At 37.0% G+C, this 18,451-nt stretch overlaps 1 long non-coding RNA gene across 1 annotated transcript in view; it reads right to left on the minus strand.

The window, feature by feature from the left end:
- LOC141380900 (uncharacterized) overlaps positions 1–18,451 on the minus strand; it is a 201,638-nt gene that overhangs the window by 91,326 nt on the left and 91,861 nt on the right. The window contains exons 3-4 of the long non-coding RNA XR_015526192.1: positions 11,163–11,234; positions 5,494–5,586 (exon numbers count right to left, since the gene is read on the minus strand). This is a non-coding gene — a long non-coding RNA (uncharacterized LOC141380900). The remainder of the gene's footprint in view (positions 1–5,493; positions 5,587–11,162; positions 11,235–18,451) is intronic.

The raw sequence follows: 18,451 nt of genomic DNA on the forward strand, positions 1-18,451 counted from the left end.
CCAATTTAATAATTAAGTCATTTATTAATATTTTTATTCATTCATACACTCAATGTTTATTTACTCATTCATTCGCTTGCTCAATCATTCTTTCACTAAGTCATTTGTTTACTTGTTAATTTACATACTCATTAAGTAGTTCATTCATTCACTTACTCATTCATTTGTTCATTCATTCACTCACTCATTAATTAGCTAATTCATTAATTTACCCACTTATTATTTCAATAACTCATTTAATCATTCACTGATAAATTAATCTGTTAATTCATCCACAGACTCAATGTTCATTCACTCATTCACTTTCTCATTTGTTCTTTCACTAACTCATTTATGTTTACTCATTCATTCACATACTCATTAATTTGTTCATTCCTTCACTCATTTAATAATTTACTCATTCATTAATCTGTCCATTCATCCACACACTCATCAGTATGTTAATTCACTCAATCAATCACTTTCTCATTCGCTCTTTCGCTAATTCATGTATTTGTTCTCTCACTCATTAGTCACACACTCAATGTGTTCATTCAGTCACTTATTTAATCTTTTACTCATTCATTAACCTGTTTATTCATTTAAACACATCTATGTTCATTCACTTTCTCATTTGTTCTTTCACTCGTTCATTTATTCACTCATTAATTAGCTAATTCATTCATTTACTCACTCATTGTCCATTCACTTTCTCATTTGTTCTTTCACACTAATTTATTTGTTTACTCATTCATTCACACTCACTCATTTATTAGTTCATTTATGCACTCATTCATTAATTTGTTCATTCAATCACCCATTTAATCATTTAGTCATTCATTAATTAATATATATTTATATATTTTATTTTATTTATTTATTCACACACAATGTTCATTCACTCATTCATTTGTTTTCTCGTTTGTTCTTTCATTAACTCATTCATTTATTCACTCATTCATTCACATACTCATATAACTCATCTCTCAGTCAATTTGTTTATTCGATCACTCATTTATTATTAGAATTATTCATTCATCCACACATTCATTCATCCACTCACTATTTTTTAAATACTGAAGAAGTATGAATATGATGTCTTTGACTGCAGAAGCAACCTAAATTTTGTTTTAAACCATCCACAAATTCACACTGCTGAGCGGTGACATTTTTACTGGTTGAGAATGTGGCTCAGATGAACAGTGACAGCTCGTCATATCTTCAATAAATCACCTGCTTTCAGCCGACTGCTGATAACTCATCCTGCACAGACAACATGCTGCTTTTACAGTAAAGACATTTCTCCTGCACTTCACCTGCTCTAGGAATATTACTCTTATTGTTTTCTACTGCCAGTGCAAACCAATAACACATACAAGAATGTCTTCTTTGGCAAAATGTGGCATTTAATGTCACCTGATAATATCTACTCTGCTGGGCTTGATGCAACCCAGACTGAGAGCTAATATTTTGGGGCTCTTCACAAACAAACAAATACAGGGCAAACAAACCATACGTGTCCAGCATAGGAGTGTACATCAAGCATTAGCTTCACAAAAGGATGCAATTAACTTTATCACCTCTACATGATTGATTCTTTACATTATTTTCACTTTTACAATGCATTTTACATTGGTATATTCAAATCAACTATATCATTATTTACACTGCAAAAATTATTACTTTGCTTTTTTTTACTAGTTTTACATTATATTTGCATTTTATTATTATTATTATTATTATTTCTAATCAGTTAATTTCAGAAAACCAGACATCACGTTTACCTTTGGTTTCTGTTCTCTGAACGTTTAGCTTTTGCTTTTTTTTTTCCCTGTACACTAGTTCTAGTTTGTTTATATGGTTGCTCATTAGTTGGTTAATTATGCTCACCTGTGCCTTGTTTAGTTACATCAACATTATACACCTTTGTTTAAATACTCTGTTCGCTCTCAACATTTAGAATGTGCTTCCTTTCCCCCTGTATGTTAGTACTAGTTTGTTTTTATGATTACTCGTTAGTTGGTTAATTTTTGCTACATTTATATTGTGCTTGTGTGTTTAAATACCCTCAGTTCGCTCTGAACGTTTAGCTTGTGCTTTGTTTTTCCCTGTATGCTAGTTTTAGTTTGTTTATATGGTTATACCTCGATCAAACTAGACTAGAGCTTGAGCATGCAAAATTCTGTTGTGCGGTGCTTTGAAAAGGGGCGGGATTAAACAAGATGATTAGACATAAAAAAAGCAAGTGATTGGTCCATATTTTAAGTTTCTGTAAAGAGAGGTCGTGTTTTGATCCTCGACTGATCTCACGCAGTCAAGTGATGCGATTTCACAGGTCAGAGTTCACCAAGCTTGAACTTCCTGCGAAACAAGACGCATGACCCCGTGTTTCCGGTCTGACGCATTCGCATGCGTATGAATGGAAGTCTATGTGAGGAAAAGCCCAGTGTGACCGCAGCTTAAATCTCCACAATTCTTTCTGAACATTTACCTTGTGCTTCCTTTTTGTCCCGTATGTTAGTCTAGTTTGTTCATATTGTTACACATTAGTTGGTTAATTATGCTCACCTGTGCCTTGTTTAGTTACATCAACATTATACACCTTTGTTTAAATACTCTGTTCGCTCTCAACATTTAGAATGTGCTTCCTTTCCCCCTGTATGTTAGTACTAGTTTGTTTTTATGATTACTCGTTAGTTGGTTAATTTTGCTCACCTGTGCCTTGTTTAGTTATATTTATATTGTGCTCTTGTTTAAATACCCCTAGTTTGCTCTGAACACTTAGCGTGTGCTACATTTTATTTCTATAGTTCCTCATTAGTTGGTTAATTATGCTCAGCTGTCTTGTCTTGTTTACTACTCTGTCCTAATTGTCCACAAGTGAAAATTTATTTTTGGCTTCACCACACCACCACATCAGTGTTCCCATTAAACAAATCACAGAAAAACACATCCGTTTGTTTAAATGTTAGTTCTAGCTTTGTTCTAGTGTGTTAATATAGTAACTCATTAGTTGGTTAATTATGCTCACCTGTGCCTTGTTTAGTTACATTTGCACTGTGCTCATGTTTAACCTCAATTCACTCTAAAATTTAGCTTACTTCCCTTTTCCTGTGGCTAGTTATAGTTTGTTTATATGGTTACACATTAGTTGGTTAATTATGCTCACATGTACCTTGTTTAGTTACATTTACGTTGTGCTCTTTTGTTTAAATACCTTAAATTCACTCTAAACGTTTAGCTTGTGCTTTCTTTATTCTTGTATGTTAGTTCTAGCTTGTTTATATGGTTATCATTAGTTAGTCAACTATGCTCACCTGTGCCTTGTTTAGTCACATTTACATTGTGCTCTTGTGTTTAAATACCCTCAGTTCACATCATTGTCCCGTATTATTTTTGTGTGAAAAGGGGTTATGGTCTGTCCTGTACCTTGGTTTAGTTTCCTTTTTAGATTCTCTTTTTTGGTTTATATGAATACATTTTAATGGCCTCTTAAATCAAGCTTTTTGTCCTAGTTTTCTCATTCTTCTGAACTTATACGGGTATATAACAAACCATGCTTGTGCTATTTTAAATGCTGTTATTTTTTTGCATATAACAAAAGTATATTTGAAAAGTTTTTAAACTGTCAAGCTTCAAAATGCATCATCAGTGGTGCATGACTATATATAAAATACATCGGTCCTCAAAGTGATTTAACAGTATAAGAAACAGAACATGCCAAACAAATCATACAGTCAATCTACTTTTTGAAGTTTCATATCCAAGTCTGTCTGAGCAAAGTAATGTCATGTAAGTAGTCCAAAAAGAAAATCCAAAGGGTAAACTTGAGGGTTTTCATATAAAATCTCCTGTCATATAGTTATTCATAAATCATCTCTTATTAATAGCAGGTAGGAGATGGCCTACATTTTAATAAAGAAGCACTGATCAATAAATGTCAGAAACGCTTGGCGAATTTTATATCAAAATGAATCTTCCATCACAGTAGAGCAAAAAAAAAATAAAAGGCTTTTGTTGGCAAAGTTCAACCAGACGTTTTTATCTTTGTGAACCTTGTAGTGTTGGATTTGTGATAAATGAGTTTTGACGTCTGCACTGTTGAACTTCGATGAAACTTGATACTGTACAGAAGCATTAGAGCTATTTCACTTTTTCCCCACCACTTCATCTTGTTTTACGTCTTGTGAGAGATCTGGGTGAGAGATGTTTAGGAGGAGATGAGAGTGTATTCTTCAAGAGCTTTTACGATGAGATGTGTGCAATTATGTGGAAATAACAGAAAAATGCTCCAATAAAGCGAACGTGCACTGATACATGCATATCTGAGATTGGTCTGCAGACAATTCAAGGCTCTCAAAGAAGTTGCTTTTCTCTAAGGATGGTCATAGCAAAAGCCATTAACGTCTGAAATAGATATTCCAAAAATACTTTAGATCATCACAGAAAGTACATTATTTTGAAGCATTTATTTTAATGCTCTATGGCTTTCATGAGGTTTTTGAATTTATTTATATATATATGTATATATATATATATATATATATATATATATATATATATATATATATATATATATATATATATATATATATATGTATGTATGTATGTATGTATGTATGTATGTGTATGTAAATATATGTATGTATATATGTATATATATATATATATATATATGTATGTGTATATATATATATATATATATGTATGTATATATATGTATATATATATATGTATGTGTATATATATATATATATATATATATATATATATATATATATATACATATATATATATATATATATATATATATATATACATATATATATATATATATATATATATATATATACATATATATATATATATATATATATATATATATATATACATATATATATATATATATATATATATATATATATATATATACATATATATATATATATATATATATACATATATATATATATATATATATACATATATATATATATATATATATATATATATATATATATATATATATATATATATATATATATATACATATATATATATATATATATATATATATATATATATATATATATATATATATATATATATATGAGTATTCTGACATTGTTCAAGTTTTTCTGTACATTGGCAGACAGCAGCAGGATCATACTGAAAGACTGAAGAGTGATTAAAATGTGCTTCTCGTTGACTTTATATCAGCTTTAGTCACAATAGATTAATTTTACTCATTGACATTGAATCCCTTATGTCCTAGTTATGGCTGCGTAATAATTTTCAGATGGCATGTGAAATAGCCCACAAATTACTTAAAAGATTTAGGAGTAAAAGGAGTTGAGTAACGGCTTGCGCTAAACTGTGACGGAGCAGGACGGGTTTAGGAGGTCGTTTCAGGACAGAGTTTGTCTGGGCTCTTAAACGGATGCGGTACAAAACAACAACTTATCAGCTTGACAGCCACTTCTGGCTTCTCCCAGCTGGATTGTGACCACTAACCTCTGATTCCTGGATTCTCCTTAGGGACCTGTGCGAATGGCGGATTTCTCTATCATCTGTGACCCAGAGGAGCGTCAGGAGGAACGTCTGGTTCTAAGAGGTCAGAGCAACAGACAGAATGAGGATCTGCTTTCGTGATGCTTTTTCAACCCTATATGCACCGATCTGTAACCAAATCAGATCTGAAATGACAGGCTTTAAGAGGAATTTTGCACCCTGTAGTAAAATGGATGTCAGAAGGGTGTGAAAGAGGCTTTAGCTGAATAGAACGTACAGGGTTGTTTTCGTAAATGCCATTGTTCAACATTAACACCATAGTCAAGTCAAGTTTTATCACCATTTATATACCGCTTTTATACTGATTGTGTTAAAGAGCTTAACTTAGATTTAGAAAAGAGAAAACTAAGCCATAACAATAATTCAGATTGTGGAACATTCCAGTATGTTAGGCAGGGAGTGGAGTTGTGGAAGAATGCTGGTGTAGATTCAGTATTTTAAAAATAGATTCTGTTCAGTTTAATACAAATAGCATAACTTCTTAGGGCCTACTCACACTATGCCATCCGTACTGTGCCCAGGCCCGTTTCCCGGATCGTTTGAGAAGTGTGAGTGCGCTAAATCGAGCTCAAGCACGGTTCACTTGGCCGGCCCTGGCCCGGTTGGAAGAGGTGTGCCTGAGCGCTGGTCACTTGGGCTTTGGCACGGTACGCTTGTGTGTGAGCGCAAAACGCACCAAAGCCCGAAACTGAAAGGCGAGACGTGACTTTTAAGGGACTGTTTCATATGGATTTATTATTCATTCTTACTGTTCAGTGAATGCAAACTGCCGTAGTTTATTAAAAGACGAGAACTCCTCACAGCACGACAGCTGCGCACCTTCAGCAGACCTCCTCATTCCTGCAGCACGAGGGCTTTATGATTGTTCATGAGCGGCAAAAGTGGCGGATCTGTTCGGCGAAATATCTGACTGCATGTCACTGCATAACAAACGACTGAAACTATATAACTAAAGAAATCTCCACTGTGCTGCTTAGCGAGAGCGCTTCTCACTAAACAGTGCAGCCGCGATGACGTAAACGTGCCGAGGCCCGTTTGTGGTGTGAGCGCGGGCCGTCGGGGGAGACGGGAGGGAGGAAGCGTGCTTTGGCCCGGTTCGAGGCAACTGTACCTAGTGTGAGTACAGCCTTAAAGTGGGAATGATCAGCAATGGAGGCATTTTAGGAGGGGAGCAACACTTTTTTTTCCCTTTATTTATTGACCATGCATTCAAAACAATGGCATCCTTAAGTAGCCAAGGAGAATGAAACGCGGGTGTCATAGCACAGATGGAGAAAGCTGAATGCCCTCTATCATGTTGACCTTACTCGAAGGGTGATGTATTTTCACCCTCATTTACTCATTTTTCTTTAAATGTTATGCTAATTTTAACTTATAATACATTTTTTATTCAAATTGGATCACGCACATTCAATTTCTGAACTGAAAGCATTTTCGCATTCAAAGTACTGGCGACAGCACCACTATATTACTTACTCTTACTTTCAATTTTGCTTATACATTGAGCTTAGGAATAGTAGAGATATTCAGTCATTCATTTTCTTTTCAGCTTAGTCCCTTTATTCATCCAGGGTCACCACAGCGGAATGAACCACCAACTTATTCAGCACGTTTTTACACAGCGGATGCCCTGAACTACTCTGTTCCAATTACTATGACCATTTATGTGAAGCTGCTTTAACACAATCTACATTGTAAAAGTGCTATACAAATAAAGCTAATGCCCTTCCAGCCGCAACCCATCACTGGGAAACATCCACACACACACAGTCATTCACACACCTACTCACACTCTACAGACAATTTAGCCTACCCAATTCACCTGTACCGCATGTCTTTGGACTGTGGGGGAAAACAGAGCACCCGGAGGGAGAACATGCAAACTTCACACAGAAACTCAAACTGACCCAGCCGAGGCTCGAACCAGTGACGTACCTGTTGTAAGGTGACAGCACTACTTACTGCGTCGCTGGTAGAGATATGGTTAAACATAAAAATAGAAAGGCCTGGGAGAAAATATACTGTACTTAGTGAAGCAACCCTTCCTTAATTGTGCAAAAGATTTTTAAATGTGCTTAAAATGTGATGTTATTTCAATGCATTTTAAAAGTTATATTTAAAGCAAGGCATCCACTGCGTAAAACATATGCTGGACAAGTTGGTGGTTCATTCTGCTGTGACGATCCCTAATTAATAAATGGAATAAGAAGGAAGGAAGAAAGAAAGAAAGAAAGAAAGAAAGAAAGGAAGGAAGGAAGGAAGGAAGGAAGGAAGGAAGGAAGGAAGGAAGGAAGGAAGGAAGGAAGGAAGGAAGGATGGATGGATGGATGGATGGATGGATGGATGGATGGATGGATGGATGGATGGATGGTGGAAAGATTTGGTTGATGGGACAAGTGGCTAGGAACCCTTCCCGATCTCCAAGGTGGGGAATGGCCAAAAATGTTTGAGAAACACTGCTGTAGAATACAATACACTGAAGAGCAGCTCCACCGGCCCCAACCAAGCAAGCCAGGGGCAACAATGGCAAAGAACCAAATCTTCACCAATGGATGAGGGGAAAAAACCTTGGGAGAAACTAGGCTCAGTTGAGGAAACGAGTTCTCCTTGAGACAAACATCCAAACCAGTGTAGACAATGTTGGAGGAATTGAGAACTATGATCTATCATGGAGAGGTTGAAGGTCCAAGCAGGTCACCGGGTGGTATTCAGACTACCTAAAGAAATCTATGCAGAGAGGTATTTTTCGTTGTTGTTTCATTGCAGAAATCTCTTTTGTACTCCTAATTCATCAATGACCATAACAACCTTCTGCTCTGGATCCAAGATTAAGAAGAGCTCAGGAAAATGAAAAACAGTCAGACTAACACAAGAGTAGATGCCATTTTAATTACAAAGGCTTTTGGTAAGTGTGCCAAAGGCCACATTTTCTGCCTTAATTCTTGGTGGCATGGATTCAACAAGGTGCTGGAAACAGATTTTGGTCCATATTGACTTGAGAATAAGCAGTTGCTGCAGATCTGCTGGCTGAATATCAATTATGCGAATCTCCTGTTTCAGCACATCCCAGAGGTGCTCTGTTGAATTGAAATATGATGAATATGGAGACAGTGAACTCATTGTCATATTCAAGAAAAATCATACTCAGATCTGAGCTTTGTTGCATGTTAAACAACTGGAAGAGGCTAACTCAAGATAAATTTACAGTAGTCATAAAGAAATGAACATGATCAACACTCAAGAACAACATGGTGTTTAAATGATGCTCAATAAGTATTAAAGCGTGAAATTAAAATAAAGTTTTTTTTTAGATGTTAGTAAGAGTATTGAAACAATATCGTTAAGCTACTCTGCTCAAAAACAGTCTCTAAATTCATGTTTAGAAGATATAAAATTAATATAAACATACAAGGCTTTTAAAGAGTTCACACTTAGCTGATGATTAATAAGAGAGAGAGAGAGCCCTGAACCTAAGAGATCCTTGAGCCATGGGCTCCGGTAGATCTCGATGAACTCCCCTGACTTATTTCTGGCTAATAACAGATATAGGATGGCTAAGGAGAGATGTTCACTTGCTAAGAGCTTGGCTATAGTATAAATTTGGTATGTTCAATTTACTTAGGTTGCGTGCTTTTGTACTGTGGAAAGAAACCGGAGAACCTGGGGAAAACCCATGCGAGCATGGGGAGAACGAGCAAACTCAAAATAGAAATATCAACTGGTTTAGTCGGGACTTTAACCAGAGACATTCTTGCTTTGAGGCAACAGTGCTAATCACTGGGCTATCGTGCTGCCCATCTGGAAAGAATGGGAAGTAGGGGGTGGATCGAGGGGATTCTTCAAGATGAAAATACTGAGATAAGAAAACTCTGGTTATTTATAGTGAGCTAGGAATCATCTCATTGATGAATCAATTGTGAGCTGATGTGGGACCAGCTGTGATCAATCATAAGCACATGATTCTCTCGAAATTAGTTAATAAACATTAACGTCACATAGTTTGTCACTTCCATCTAAAAGGGTCAGCGATTTCTTTTTTTGACATCACCTCATACTCATAAAATCCTCTGACCAATCAAATGCTTGCTAGTGTCTGATTTGCCCCACCCCTTTCAAGACACTTCTCATTTGCTTTTCATATGATGCGCTTGAGCTCAACCACTCTTACTGGCAGAGATGTGATAAAAACAAAACACTATTGCCTGTTTTTTTCAAAGGGGGAGGGGCTACTCATTTTCCCGCTCTCTTTTCGTGTTTTAGTTTAGATTATGTCAAATATCGAATACAAAAATGCACATTTCAAAGCCCTTCACAGGACCTTTACGTAGCCCAAAGAGTGCCATGAAAATTGCCTACACCAGAGGTTTTCAATCTCGGTCCTGGAGGGCCGGTGTCCTTTAGCTCCAACTTTCCTCAACACACCTGCAAGGATGTTTCTAGAAAGCCTAGTAGGAGCTTAATTAGCTTGCCCAGGTGTGTCTAATTGGGCTTGGAACTAAACTTTGCAGGTCAACTGCCTTCAGGACCAAGTCGAGAACCCCTGGTCTACACCACTGATAGACAGGATAGATCCTTGTTTTCCTGTTGATCTCACCAAATTCGGACACTATCGTGTGAATGTTCCAGCAGAAATGGAGACTAATCAGACCAGGTGACCTATTTCCAGTCTTTTTTTTTTCCAATTCTGTGAATTGTAGCCTCGGTTTGCTGTTATTAGCGGACAGGAGTGTCAGCGGTGTTCTTTCCTTCTTTTTCTGCTGCGGCTGGAGCTCGTCTGCTTCAAGGTTTGAAATGCCGTGTGCTCAGTGATGCTCTTTATCCAGACCTCCACTGGTTATTTGAGTTACTGCTGCCTTTCTATCAGCCGGAACAGCCAAGTCGTTCTCCTCTGACCTCTTGCAACAAAGAGGCAGTTTTACTCACAAAAGTGCTGCTCACCTGTTCTGTAACTCTCTGCAAACCATGGAGATTGTTGTGTGTGAAAATCCCAGTAGATCAGAACATGCATTCATTCATTCTTTCTCCTTCGGCTTAGTCCCTTATTTAGAAGAGGTTGCCACAGTGGAAAGAACCGCCAACTATTACGCCATATGTTTTACGCAGCGAATGCTCTTCCAACTGCACCCCAATACTGGGAAACACCCATACACTCTCACCTTTACACTTATACACTAAGGCCAGTTTAGTTCATTCAATTCACCTATAGCGCATATATTTGGATTGTAGGGGAAACATGAATGATTCTTGGATTTAGGGGTGGCGTTGGGTGCAACGCCTCCTTTTTAAAGATATGGTCAGGGTTAGAAAAACGAAAAACAGATTGGTTTAGAAAAATAGATCCTGTTTTTACAGAAAACAGGATCTAAACAGCCCGTAACACCATTTATTTCTTCTGATATTTGATTTTAAAATGAAGGACAGCACATTTCATCTTTTGAGATCTTTTCCTCCATACAAAGTTGAATCAACCCACCTGACCCAAGACACCCCCCAAGGGCACGATATAATCACACCAGCCAAAAGCATAAGAGGCCATGGGAGAGATGTTATTGATGTGCACTGAACACTAGAAATCCAGTCCAAGCTTTAATCTTTCACCTGTAATGACTGACCTGTGTAACTTCCGGAGTCAGATCCTGGGAATCGATCCAATACCCAAGACTGATTTTTCACTGACGGTGGACCTGAGGGGGAAAAACACATGTGCATGTCATATTGAGGAACCTTGGAGCGGTGTTCGGTACGTGAATTGCTTTATAAATGAGCCGGAATAGTATCAGCATGTTGTGTACAGGCTAAAAATTGTTTGTTGTGGATTGAAAATAATAAATGTTCACTCAAAAAATTATATTTGCTGCTTGTTCAAACTACTTATTTAAAACGATGCGAAACAATAGAATTCTTATTTTTTGTTGGGACAACTTCATTGTTTTAGGTTTAATTCACTTAAATTTGTAAAGCAAAAAAAAAACAAAACATTAAGTTAACTTAATCGATTTGTGTTGGGAACTTGGGACAGCATGAAGAGTTATGTGAAATCCAGAATTTCTGATACCGTGTTTTTGAGCCGTAGGTGAAGACATGGAGGCGGATTGAATCCAAAAGCTGGAAGTTTATAAAACAAACAGCTAGCATCAAACAAAGGCAGAATCGTGATCATGAACCAGACAACGACAAGTAGGGATGGCTGACGTGAAACTGATGTTTTAACACAGTGTCGAGATCCCGAAGCGCAAGTGTTTCGAAACACTGCACCGAAGCATGATCCGAAGCACCCAAGTCACGTGACTAAAGTGTTTCGAAACACCTAGTCACGTGACTAAAGCAATTCAAAGCATCGATCAGCTTAGAAACGTTTCGAGACCTGGCGAATCCTCATTTGACTGCCAAGGTCAACAATCAATCTCTGTCTCATATGGCTTAGAGGACTGTGTGTTTGCTAATTGATTCTATGCTTTGCATGATGTTTTGGGTTCGAATCCCGACTTGTACAAATACTCCGAAACCATGGTTTATGCATTTTAATCATGTTTCTGTTTTGTGTAGCCTAAATAGGATACAGTACAGCTGCAGTCACACCTTCAATTTAGCATCATTTTTGTAAAACTGTAAAACAATAATAAATATTTTTACAGTATGGTTGGGTTTAGGGTTTGGGTAGACATTAATAAAATACAATAAATGGGAAATTTAATGAATAATATAAATAATTCTTGATAACTTCAGGCCACCGTTTTTGATCTAGCAACAACCCTGTTTTTAAGACAAAAACAAGACATATTTATTCACAAATTGTTTATTCGGATATCAGACCAATGCTGAAACAAAATGATACAAGAGCAAAGCATTACCAATTGGTATTAAAGCATTTTTAAAACAACTGCCCAAGCCTGGCTTTGAAACCTACTAACCCCGCATGGCAGTCTGACACCTTAACCACTGTACTATGCTACCTGAAGGATCAAGGATACAAAGTACAAAGTTGGGTTTAATGCCTCAATTTGTTCAACTGTTCTTTGCTGAAGCTGTTTCAGTGCAATACATAAAAAAATGACCACTAGATGTCACTGTAGAGTGGGGGTTTGATCAGTTTCGAAGCTTCGACACATTTGCTTTGACTGTTTCAGTGCTTCACGAAGCCTCGCTTTGCCCACAACTAACGACAAGTAAACAAAGAGGCAGTCCGAAAAGGCAAACAAGGCAGAGTCCAAAATCCAAAAAGGGCAGGCAAAAAGGTCATAACACAATGACAGAAACAGCAGTAGGAAACCGCTTAGTAGGCAGTGAAACTAGCAATACTTCGCAAAGAACAGACATAAGCAGTGTGCTTATATATGGTGGCTACCAGGAAGTGCCACCGAGGAAGTACCCAGTCAATATTTGGGTGAGAGTTCCCTCTGGTGGGAGGATGAATGGTAAGCTGCCATTACAGTTGTAAATAATGTTTTGTTTACAATCAAAGTGCTGGTCATAATTAACTTCCATTTTATGGAACACCATAGCCACAAATTTATCCAAAACCGTACTCAATATTCCACAACAAAAAACCTGCTCATCCAAAATCCTTCTTAATATTCGACAGAAAAAAAAATAATGGTGACATAATGTTGGAAATAATGTTTAGGTTCATGCACAGACCAATTGCTTTGCTTCTTAAGACCTCAATGTAGTATCATCGAGACCCCTGCATTTTTTGTGTGTGTGTGTGTTTTTTAAATTCTTAAAGTGGTAGTGGCCATTGATTTGGAATTTCATGAATCACTGAGGGCCACAATGTCATCCAAATTTTTTCGTAATGTTCGACTTAAAAAAAAAAAACATGTTTATCCTAAAGCATACTTAATATTTGACTGAAAAAAAATCACATATTGTGGTAAATAAAGTTCAGGTTCTTGAGCAGAACAATCGTTTTGTTCTTAAGACCCCAATGTATGATCAGGATCCATGTATTCAATTTGTGTTGCCTGGGAATGTTTTTTTTTTTACTCTTAAAGTGCTTGTAGTCATTTACTGCCTTTTTATGAATCACCAAGGGCCACAATTACAGCGGGGAAAATAAGTATTGAACACGTCACATTTTTTCTCAGAAAACATATTACTGAAGGTGCCGCTGATTGAAATGTTCACGAGATGTTGACAGCAACCAAAGAAATCCATATATTGAAAGAAAACAAAACTAATTAGTTGACAAATTAAGTTATGTGTAATAAAGTGAAGAGACTGAGGGAAAAAGTATTGAATACATGAAGAAAGGAAGGTGTAGAAAGGTAGTGAAAGCCCAGACAGCAGCTGAAATCTCTCAGTAGTTTTTCAGCAACCCTCTGCCCTTCCTCAATGTAAATTAATATTCGCTGCTTCAATCCAAGATCTACATTAGCAGGATGATGAAGATTAAACCAGAGTGGACATTTCAGCAAGACAATGATCCACAGCCAAGGAATCTCTCAAATTGTTTCAGAGAAAGAAAATAAAGCTGTAGAATGGTTAGTCAATCACCTGACCTGAATCCAATAGAAAATACAAACTAAAGATCAGTTTGGATAGACGAGACCCCCAGAATCATTAGGATTTTTACACTGTTGATGTCTGAGAAAAAAAATCACACCTGAGCAACTCATGTGACTTTATTCTCCATATGAGAGGCGTCTTTAAGCTGCCATCGCCAAAAAACAACACAAACAAAAAACATTTTAAGTATTAAATACATTTCAGTAGCTTAGCACTTTCTACGTGTGTCATTTTATTATTTCACAGAACTCATTTTTCAGATTTTTTTGTTTTGTTCATTTTTTATGTTTGTATTGTTTGGGTTTTTACCTAAACCTGGTTCAATTCCAGGTTAACAACAGCTCCTTGACCAGTTCAATACTTATTTTCCCCACTGTACATCCAAAAAGTTTTCTTAATATTCCACTGGAAAAAAAAAATCATGTTCAACCAAAATCTTTCCTAATATTTAATAGAAAAAAAAAATCTAGCTCATCACTGATAGACGTAAAGCAGTGGTCCCCAACCCTCAGGCTGTGGAACAGTACATGCTCCATTGGTCAATTGGTACTGGGCCGCACAATAAATCATTTATTATTTCTGTTTTATTAACTATCTAAGTCTAAAAGACCTTTCATTTTGAAATATCTTTTATTTTGAAAATTGACCAGATGTTTTCGTTTACATTTCGGACACAAGCAGCAAAATGATTAAGAAACAAACATCTTGGGAAAGTTTCTTTGTGAAGGGAAAAATGCCCAGTGAAAGACCCACAAACTGCCAAGGATCCACAACCTATAAGTCAACAAATCAGGTGAATCCAGCCTGTCTGTAGAAAAAGATCAACTGCTGGAGATCGCAAATGACAAGCTGTTTCGTTATTTCCAATGCAGGCGCAAGCGGCATGACTCATTCGTGTTTTACAGGCACTCTAAGTTAAAATCATCTACAGAATGCCACGAGCACACCGCGAGTCACCTGACAAGAAGTAAACAATCAGCTTCATACTTTGTCTGAGATAATTAGTCTACCTAAATGTGTATATTCCATACAAAGACTGCTGTGCTTTTTAATTTTCTCCATTAAATTTAGTTACAGCAATGTTTTGTCAGCTTGTCATCCTCTGAGTAAATGGTTGATGCTTGCCTAAGCAAGCATGCTAAAATTGTCAATCGTTGACCAGTCCGCGGTGATAAAAAGGTTGGGGACCACTGGCCAAAGATGGGAAGTAACGAAGTACAAAAATTTGTTACTGTACTTAAGTATATTTTTCTGGTATCAGTACTTTACTCCAGTAATTATTTTTCAGACAACTTACTTGTACTCTTTATAAATAACATGAAATACTAAGATTCATCCTGGAACATATTAATCAGGTGTAATTTACCTGATCTTCGGATTCTAAAAGTTTTCACTCCTCACCTCTTAATGCCTTGCATGCCTTGCATTAGGGGGGGGCTAAACATTTTTTTTTTAACAGTAGCGTTTGAGTCTATCAATCATCCTCAATGTGAAAAGATGGATGTCACAATCATATAGTCACTGCTGGAAAGGGTTTAGATCCACAGAAGATGCTGGAAAATAGAAAAATCTGCTTTTTTTTTTTTTTTTTTTCTGAAGAACAGCAGTCAGTTTAACTGCTCAGAACAAACAAAAGACTCAAACAATCATCACAAAGCAGAAAAACACTCGTAGATTCTCAGAAACCACACACAGTATTGAAAACATGTGGACTTATGTAAAGTGTTATTTTAATAAATTCAGCTAAACTTGTGTGTAGTGAAGAATATGTAAACATCTTTTATGTAAAATATCCCACTTTGGACAATACTAAATAAAAAATAGCATGCATTTTGTATGATCTCTCTAACTCAATGTATTCACATGTTAACACATTCTTCAAGGGGTGTGTAAACTTTCAAGCACAACTGTACATAATGTAGTGTAGTTACCACTGTGAAACTAAAACAGGTAGTAATAATTAAGACTTATTACTTTAGTACATATTTCATGCCGTACTTCTTTACATTTACTTGAGTACAAAAGTGTAGTCAGTACTTCAACTTTTACCAGAATCGTTTTAAACATGATTATCTGTACTTCTACTTGAGTAAAGGATGTGTGTAATTTTACCATCTCTGCCACTGGCGTAGAGTAAATTCATTTATTCATTTTCTTGTCGGCTTTGTCCCTTTATTAATCCGGGGTCGCCACAGCAGAATGAACTGCCAACTTATCCATTACATTTTTATGCAGCAGATGCCCTTCCAGCCGCAACCCATCTCTGGGAAACATTCACACACACACACTAATACACTACGGACAATTTAGCTCACCCAATTTACCTGTACCGCATGTCTTTGGACTGTGGGGGAAACCGGAGCACCCGGAGGAAACCCACGCGAACGCAGGGAGAACATGCAAACTCCACACAGAAATGGCAACTGAGCCGAGGATCGAACCAGCGACCTTCTTGCTGTGAGGCGACAGCACTACCTACTGCACCACCATGCATAGAGTCTATGAATACCAATTTTTAATTTCTTGATGGGAAACTTTTTCTATGAGTAATCATTATGAGGAATCAAGATCTCGTTCTTACTTTACTTCAGTGAAAAAAAGTTGCTCCTGAGACAAAGTTAATATTTAAGTGAGCTCTCTATCAACATCCCAGTTAATTATCTAACATCCAAAGCAGCAACTTCTGTGTAAATCACCTCTGGGGAATGAAGTTACACTCGGCTCCTTTTTGTGCCTTTTATCATATTTCAATCCATTAAGTGTAATTCCGCAAATTTCCCCGTCAGTCAGTGCAGAAAATTAGGAGAAAGCATGCAGGAGTGCAGGCAATAACAATTTCAACACGCTTCTCACCGCCATCTTTCACCATTCCACAAAATAGCCTTTTCACATCACATCTGAACTTTTTGTAAAATTCGAGTGTTCTAACTTATACGGATTCAGCAGTTCCTCCAAATGCCAGCCGTACTTTTTTGGTTGCAATTTCATATTTGAGGAAATGGCAAGGCTCATGGCAGGTATACGCTAGAGAGAGAAAAAAAAAAAAAACTCCTGTCTTTTATTTCTTTCAGGACTCAGCATCTCTCTTTCACACTTGTTATTAAGCTTATAAGTACGTTATATTTATATACATTATATAAGTGCATTATATACTTATTATGTACAGATAGTAGTTAAGGTAACTTAATAAAAATTGGGAAGTTATTCAGTTTAAAAAAAATAATTCTACTATGTAAATTAATGGCTACCAGTATCCAACACTCTTCAAAATATCTTCTTTTGTGTTCAACTGTTGAAAGAAACTCTAAATCTCTTCCAATCCCGTTCTCTGCATCTGCCAGTGGAGGTACATCAGTTCTATGACTGAGTTGAAATCCTGAATTACCGGTTAACAGTCCCATCCCTACTTCTCTGATTGGGTTTCTGGTCTCGAGGGTCTCGTGTCCCGCACCAAACCCTTCCCATCATCCCCTCCAATCACTTACTGCACACAAGAGCCCAGTCAAACAACCTCCCAATGGGGAAACAACTAACCTGTCTGGTTAAGAGTCCCCGAGTGACTATAGCTTCTGTGACAGGACAAGTCTGACCGTAGTAAACACAGCTAAAGCCGGACAGACACGATATATGAGCGCATGAGGCAGGTTAAGAGATGATCTGTCTTCTGTTCGGGTTAATTCATCCAACCCGCTGCACCTGTGGATGTAGGTTATGCTGAGAGGTCATTTCTTATTTATATTGATGCACATGCTGCTATTGTTGTTTAATCACATGTTTAATCATGTATAATGTATTATGTTGGTGTGAGAGTGAAAAAAGTGTGTCTGGTTTTGTAGTTATGACGCAAATAGCGCAGCTGCTCGTCTGCTAATTTAGTTTCTGTGGCTTTGTTTCTAATTATTTTATTGCAAAAATACTTTTAGAAAATGATAATATAGTCTTAAGTATGTATAATTAGTCATAAATCTTAAGTAAGTCTTAAATAAGTCTATAAGCCTATGCTGGTTGGCTGGTTTTAGCTGGTTGACCAGCCTAGTTTTAGAGGGGTTTTGGCCATTTCCAGGCTGGTCTTAGCTGGAAAATGACCGGCCAAATCCAGCTAAAACCAGCTCGATCAGCCTGGTTTAAGCTGGACATAGTTGGTTTTGGCTGGACTCCCAGCTTGGCTAGGCTGGTCAAGCTGGTTTTAGCTGGTCATCTCCCAGCCTGACCAGCTAAGACCAGGCTGGAAATGGCTGAAAACCAGCCTGGAAGTGGCCAAAACTCCTCTAAAACCAGCCTGGTCGACCAGATAAAACCAGCCAACCAGCCTAGGCTGGTTTAAGCTGGATTTTTCAGCAGGGTAAATAGTCCTAATTTTAATTATGCTGCTTAATCATATTCATTGCTGTTT

This window comes from Danio rerio, chromosome 25 (assembly GCF_052040795.2).
Source record: "Danio rerio strain M-AB ecotype USA chromosome 25, GRCz13ab, whole genome shotgun sequence".
NCBI lineage: Eukaryota > Metazoa > Chordata > Actinopteri > Cypriniformes > Danionidae > Danio > Danio rerio.